This window comes from Culex pipiens, chromosome 3 (genome assembly GCF_016801865.2).
Source record: "Culex pipiens pallens isolate TS chromosome 3, TS_CPP_V2, whole genome shotgun sequence".
Classification (NCBI taxonomy): Eukaryota; Metazoa; Arthropoda; class Insecta; order Diptera; family Culicidae; genus Culex; species Culex pipiens.
Window position 1 is genome coordinate 21,130,877 of NC_068939.1, and position 6,999 is coordinate 21,137,875.

Genomic DNA, 6,999 nt, shown 5'->3' on the forward strand with positions numbered 1-6,999 from the left:
CTCGATGTAACTGCACTTTATTTTGGTGAGCCGTATTGATAAGACACCAAATGGTGACTCATGGAGTTCGTAACAAAAATAGAAATCAAATTGACAATTCCTGTAAACAAAATTTTCTAAGAAAAAAACTCAAAAAAGAACATCCTTCCGGTGACGAAAAAAGCACTTCACAATCAATTACGCTCTCCAATAACTCATCAAAGTGTCAATTAACTAAACTGATAGTGACAGACAAAGTGCCCCTCCCCCGCACTTTTCCAACGAGCGCTTTCCTCAGAAGCCACGCATATGGTTTCTGTTGACATGTCGGCGGACGGCGAGCCTCTTTTTTCCGCATTAATTGAAGATGACATCAATAACACTTCACGAGCTCCTCTCGTCGGGCTCTTCCAGCTGCGAGACCAGAACCAGGCCGGCACATCTATCAGCGCGCTGCCAACATGGACCGATGAAGATGAATACGACGAACTGAGGGGAACTTTCGATGTGAGAAACTTGTGTAGAACTCATTAGCTTCGACAGGGGAAACGGAAAGTTGAAGTTTATGAGAATGACAGGATTTCGGTTCTGGTTCTGGTTCTGGTTTTGGTTCTGGTTCTGGTTCTGGTTCTGGTTCTGGTTCTGGTTCTGGTTCTGGTTCTGGTTCTGGTTCTGGTTCTGGTTCTGGTTCTGGTTCTGGTTCTGGTTCTGGTTCTGGTTCTGGTTCTGGTTCTGGTTCTGGTTCTGTTTCTGGTTCTGGTTCTGGTTCTGGTTCTGGTTCTGGTTCTGGTTCTGGTTCTGTTTCTGGTTCTGGTTCTGGATCTGTTTCTGGTTCTGGTTCTGGTTCTGGTTCTGGTTCTGGTTCTGGTTCTGGTTCTGGTTCTGGTTCTGGTTCTGGTTCTGGTTCTGGTTCTGGTTCTGGTTCTGGTTCTGGTTCTGGTTCTGGTTCTGGTTCTGGTTCTGGTTCTGGTTCTGGTTCTGGTTCTGGTTCTGGTTCTGGTTCTGGTTCTGGTTCTGGTTCTGGTTCTGGTTCTGGTTCTGATTCTGGTGATGGTTAGCTTCTAGCTTCTAGCTTCTAGCTTCTAGCTTCTAGCTTCTAGCTTCTAGCTTCTAGCTTCTAGCTTCTAGCTTCTAGCTTCTAGCTTCTAGCTTCTAGCTTCTAGCTTCTAGCTTCTAGCTTCTAGCTTCTAGCTTCTAGCTTCTAGCTTCTAGCTTCTAGCTTCTAGCTTCTAGCTTCTAGCTTCTAGCTTCTAGCTTCTAGCTTCTAACTTCTAGTTTCTAGCTTCTAGCTTCTAGCTTCTAGCTTCTAGCTTCTAGCTTCTAGCTTCTAGCTTCTAGCTTCTAGCTTCTAGCTTCTAGCTTCTAGCTTTTAGCTTCTAGCTTCTAGCTTCTAGCTTCTAGCTTCTAGCTTCTAGCTTCTAGCTTCTAGCTTTTAGCTTCTAGCTTCTAGCTTCTAGCTTCTAGCTTCTAGCTTCTAGCTTCTAGCTTCTAGCTTCTAGCTTCTAGCTTCTAGCTTCTAGCTTCTAGCTTTTAGCTTCTAGCTTCTAGCTTCTAGCTTCTAGCTTCTAGCTTCTAGCTTCTAGCTTCTAGCTTCTAGCTTCTAGCTTCTAGCTTCTAGCTTCTAGCTTCTAGCTTCTAGCTTCTAGCTTCTAGCTTCTAGCTTCCAGCTTCTAGCTTCTAGCTTCTAGCTTCTAGCTTCTAGCTTCTAGCTTCTAGTTTCTAGCTTCTAGCTTCTAGCTTCTAGCTTCTAGCTTCTAGCTTCTAGCTTCTAGATTCTAGCTTCTAGCTTCTAGCTTCTAGCTTCTAGCTTCTAGCTTCTAGCTTCTAGCTTCTAGCTTCTAGCTTCTAGCTTCTAGCTTCTAGCTTCTAGCTTCTAGCTTCTAGCTTCTAGCTTCTAGCTTCTAGCTTCTAGCTTCTAGCTTCTAGCTTCTAGCTTCTAGCTTCTAGCTTCTAGCTTCTAGCTTCTAGCTTCTAGCTTCTAGCTTCTAGCTTCTAGCTTCTAGCTTCTAGCTTCTAGCTTCTAGCTTCTAGCTTCTAGCTTCTAGCTTCTAGCTTCTAGCTTCTAGCTTCTAGCTTCTAGCTTCTAGCTTCTAGCTTCTAGCTTCTAGCTTCTAGCTTCTAGCTTCTAGCTTCTAGCTTCTAGCTTCTAGCTTCTAGCTTCTAGCTTCTAGCTTCTAGCTTCTAGCTTCTAGCTTCTAGCTTCTAGCTTCTAGCTTCTAGCTTCTAGCTTCTAGCTTCTAGCTTCTAGCTTCTAGCTTCTAGCTTCTAGCTTCTAGCTTCTAGCTTCTAGCTTCTAGCTTCTAGCTTCTAGCTTCTAGCTTCTAGCTTCTAGCTTCTAGCTTCTAGCTTCTAGCTTCTAGCTTCTAGCTTCTAGCTTCTAGCTTCTAGCTTCTAGCTTCTAGCTTCTAGCTTCTAGCTTCTAGCTTCTAGCTTCTAGCTTCTAGCTTCTAGCTTCTAGCTTCTAGCTTCTAGCTTCTAGCTTCTAGCTTCTAGCTTCTAGCTTCTAGCTTCTAGCTTCTAGCTTCTAGCTTCTAGCTTCTAGCCTAGCTTCTAGCTTCTAGCTTCTAGCTTCTAGCTTCTAGCTTCTAGCTTCTAGCTTCTAGCTTCTAGCTTCTAGCTTCTAGCTTCTAGCTTCTAGCTTCTAGCTTCTAGCTTCTAGCTTCTAGCTTCTAGCTTCTAGCTTCTAGCTTCTAGCTTCTAGCTTCTAGCTTCTAGCTTCTAGCTTCTAGCTTCTAGCTTCTAGCTTCTAGCTTCTAGCTTCTAGCTTCTAGCTTCTAGCTTCTAGCTTCTAGCTTCTAGCTTCTAGCTTCTAGCTTCTAGCTTCTAGCTTCTAGCTTCTAGCTTCTAGCTTCTAGCTTCTAGCTTCTAGCTTCTAGCTTCTAGCTTCTAGCTTCTAGCTTCTAGCTTCTAGCTTCTAGCTTCTAGCTTCTAGCTTCTAGCTTCTAGCTTCTAGCTTCTAGCTTCTAGCTTCTAGCTTCTAGCTTCTAGCTTCTAGCTTCTAGCTTCTAGCTTCTAGCTTCTAGCTTCTAGCTTCTAGCTTCTAGCTTCTAGCTTCTAGCTTCTAGCTTCTAGCTTCTAGCTTCTAGCTTCTAGCTTCTAGCTTCTAGCTTCTAGCTTCTAGCTTCTAGCTTCTAGCTTCTAGCTTCTAGCTTCTAGCTTCTAGCTTCTAGCTTCTAGCTTCTAGCTTCTAGCTTCTAGCTTCTAGCTTCTAGCTTCTAGCTTCTAGCTTCTAGCTTCTAGCTTCTAGCTTCTAGCTTCTAGCTTCTAGCTTCTAGCTTCTAGCTTCTAGCTTCTAGCTTCTAGCTTCTAGCTTCTAGCTTCTAGCTTCTAGCTTCTAGCTTCTAGCTTCTAGCTTCTAGCTTCTAGCTTCTAGCTTCTAGCTTCTAGCTTCTAGCTTCTAGCTTCTAGCTTCTAGCTTCTAGCTTCTAGCTTCTAGCTTCTAGCTTCTAGCTTCTAGCTTCTAGCTTCTAGCTTCTAGCTTCTAGCTTCTAGCTTCTAGCTTCTAGCTTCTAGCTTCTAGCTTCTAGCTTCTAGCTTCTAGCTTCTAGCTTCTAGCTTCTAGCTTCTAGCTTCTAGCTTCTAGCTTCTAGCTTCTAGCTTCTAGCTTCTAGCTTCTAGCTTCTAGCTTCTAGCTTCTAGCTTCTAGCTTCTAGCTTCTAGCTTCTAGCTTCTAGCTTCTAGCTTCTAGATTCTAGCTTCTAGCTTCTAGCTTCTAACTTCTAGCTTCTAGCTTCTAGCTTCTAGCTTCTAGCTTCTAGCTTCTAGCTTCTAGCTTCTAGCTTCTAGCTTCTAGCTTCTAACTTCTAGCTTCTAGCGTCTAGCTTCTAGCTTCTAGCTTCTAGCTTCTAGCTTCTAGCTTCTAGCTTCTAGCTTCTAGCTTCTAGCTTCTAGCTTCTAGCTTCTAGCTTCTAGCTTCTAGCTTCTAGCTTCTAGCTTCTAGCTTCTAGCTTCTAGCTTCTAGCTTCTATCTTCTAGTTCTGGTTCTAGTTTTGGCTTCCAGCTTCTAGCTTCTAGTTTCTAGTTTCTGGTTCTGGTTGTGGCTTCCAGCTTCCATTTGTCCTGGTTCTAGTTCTGTTTGTGGCTTCTGCGTTCTGATTTCTGGTGCTGGCTTGTAGCTTCTGGCTTTTGGTTTTGGTTTTTTTGGTTGCTGTTCTGGCCACATGCTGTTGATGTTGCTGTTGCTGTTGCTGTTGCTGTCGCTGTTGCTGTTGCTGTTGCTGTTGCTGTTGCTGTTGCTGTTGCTGTTACTGTTACTGTTACTGTTGCTGTTGCTGTTGCTGGTTGCTGTTGCTGTTGCTGTTGCTGTTGCTGTTGCTGTTGCTGTTGCTGTTGCTGTTGCTGTTGCTGTTGCTGTTGCTGTTACTTTCGCCTTTCCTTTTGCTCATCTCTTGACTTCCAGTGTATTTGAACAATTGTATGTTTTCCCCCAGTTGGGCAACTTCTTCCAACATGGGCCACATTCAAGGACGGTCCTTTCCGTACCAGGAAAAGTCAAGAAACTTGTCTTCCACTATGCCCGCAGGCCGTTCTCCCCCCTCGGGACCAAAGTCTCACCATATTGACACAGCGTCGAAAAGGTGATGATGATGCTGTGACGGCCTCGGTGCCAAATACATTGCGGTAATGATCCGGACAATCAAGATGGATGAATTTGGCCATTAACTTTGTTGACATCGTCCACCATGTGTTGGGAATGGCTCCCGGGGACACGTTCAAACACGTTCTAATGGCCAAACACTTTGGGGTGTCCATCGGATGACCCCTATGGTCCTTTTGTCACCTTCAGCTATCAATCAATTGCGGCCTTGTTTTCCGGGTAGCGGCGGGTGGCGTTTAAAAGCATTCCAAAATTTGACAACCTTTTTTTTTAATTCGTTGAAAAATCAATGATCAGATTCCTTCCGCAAAATTAATTTCCCAATTCACACGAAAAGTGTACCGCCACCCAAATTGACATGTTTGCGGGTGCCACAATCCTGTTGATTGAAATCCCCCGCCGTAGTTTCAATTTTCAAATTACGTTTCCCGAAAATCGAACCCCAATGGTACGGTTGGGTTGCCAAAATTCCCAGGAACCAACGCAACGATGTCAAACCACCGACAAGAGAGAGAGTTCGGGAACGAAACGCGTCCAGGATCGATGTCAATTTTCATCACAGCAAATTTGAATACATTTGGCTTTTCCTGTTTGAGCGCTGCCAGAATAGAGCTCGAGGGTGGCACCACTTTCGTGGAAATTCTTTTGTGTCCAATTGATTGAAGCGATTCGATACGGGGCTGGTGCGTGATTACATTTCGAAGAATTGCTGCCGGATTTTCCTCGGTGTTGGGCTTTTTGAAAGAACAAAGGGCGAGAAACAAGTCAGTAAAAAAATAATTTAAATTTGAAACCTTTTTTGTTGCAATTCTTTTGTGAAATGATAGAAACAATACTGAAATATTTTTTTTTATTTTCAGGATCCATTTGAGTGCTGAAAAGTTCTTCTTTTCAGCACTTGTATCGAAAAGTGTTAGTTTTCGATACTGTTTTGGAGCTTGATTATTTTTCATTGGTTTAAAAATCCAAACTAACCCCTTCAAAACAGTATTTATCGAATGAATCGCTTTCAGATAAAGCCAAATAAAACAATCATTTCTATTCAACCCGGCAAACTCTCCACAGAGCAGAGAGGGTGGGATAAACCACCCCAGTGTTGCCTCCCAATTCAATAATTTTCAATTTTCACCAGGTGGTGCCGTGCATTGTATTTTGCGCGGAGGAATTTCTGCTTAAAAGATTTGAAAAGGCGACAACAACACAGAGAACGAGAGAGCGCGAGTTGGTGGAGCAGAAATGGCCGTTTTTAAAGTCCCCACCCCCCACCGTGTCGGTGAGTTATAGCTTCGGTGAAAAGGTGCCGAAAGTGCACCACCGGCAGGCTGTGGACGCTGTGGTCAACAGTGCGTGGCCGCGATGTGTTTTGAGGGGGAGGTTTTTGGAACTTGGAAGGATGTAATGCGTTTGTATTTGATTTGTTTTAATATTTTTGTCAAAAATGATCTAGAACATTGTTCCTATTAGCTGTTAAATAAAGTATTTTTTATTTTAGTTTTAAGGCAAAATTTATGTCTAATTGTTGAAACTTAACACAATTATTATAATTTACACCATTAATATTTGTGTGAATTCAAACCTTAAAATGAGTTGGCATAATTTTGGAAATGATGATGAAAAAAACGAAATATTTTTTTTTAGAGAGTAAAAAGGATTGATTTTTTTTATTTAAAAAATAATTGGATTCTTTAAATGTGTAAAATTAATGAAAACAATTATAAAAATCAATTTCATGTCCGTTTGTTGTCTGCGATCAAACATCTGTATTTTTGTGACAAGGAGATCCTTGTTTACCTTCAAAATATACTACCGATATCGTTTGAATAATTTTTGAAATTGTTCTGAAAAAAAACTTTAGGTCAAGTAAAAAAATAATTGTCAAACTTATTCTGTTCTAATCTGTTCGTAATGTATTCGTAAATACATTGAAGAATGCTTATTTTTGATAAGAACAAGCAGCAAACATTTTTTTCTCAGTGTCTACAAAAAGCTTGCAATATTTATTTAACAACATTTTTTAAAGAACTTTTGAACCGATTTTCAACTATTTATTAAAAAATAAGTCCATTAATCTTTAAAAAAAATTTAGAGAAACAATTCGCAACGATTTATTTATTTTTGGTGTAATTTTTAATTTCATTCAAACTTTCCAGGCGCCTTCCCAATGACCTTAGAAGCCATTTTGCGGCATTGGTTTGCGCATACAAATCGTCAAACAATTTTGGCAGCAAAAACAAAAATCTTACAAAAATGGAAACAAAATATTCGAAATAAAAACACTTGTTTTACATAATTTCTACTCACATCAAAATAATTAAATAATTAAATCAATATTTTAAGATTTGTTTATATTTTAATGTGATTTGGGGAATAGAAAAATGCATTCTTTGGTTAGAGAACAAATGCTGAATTTAGAAAAAAGTTTT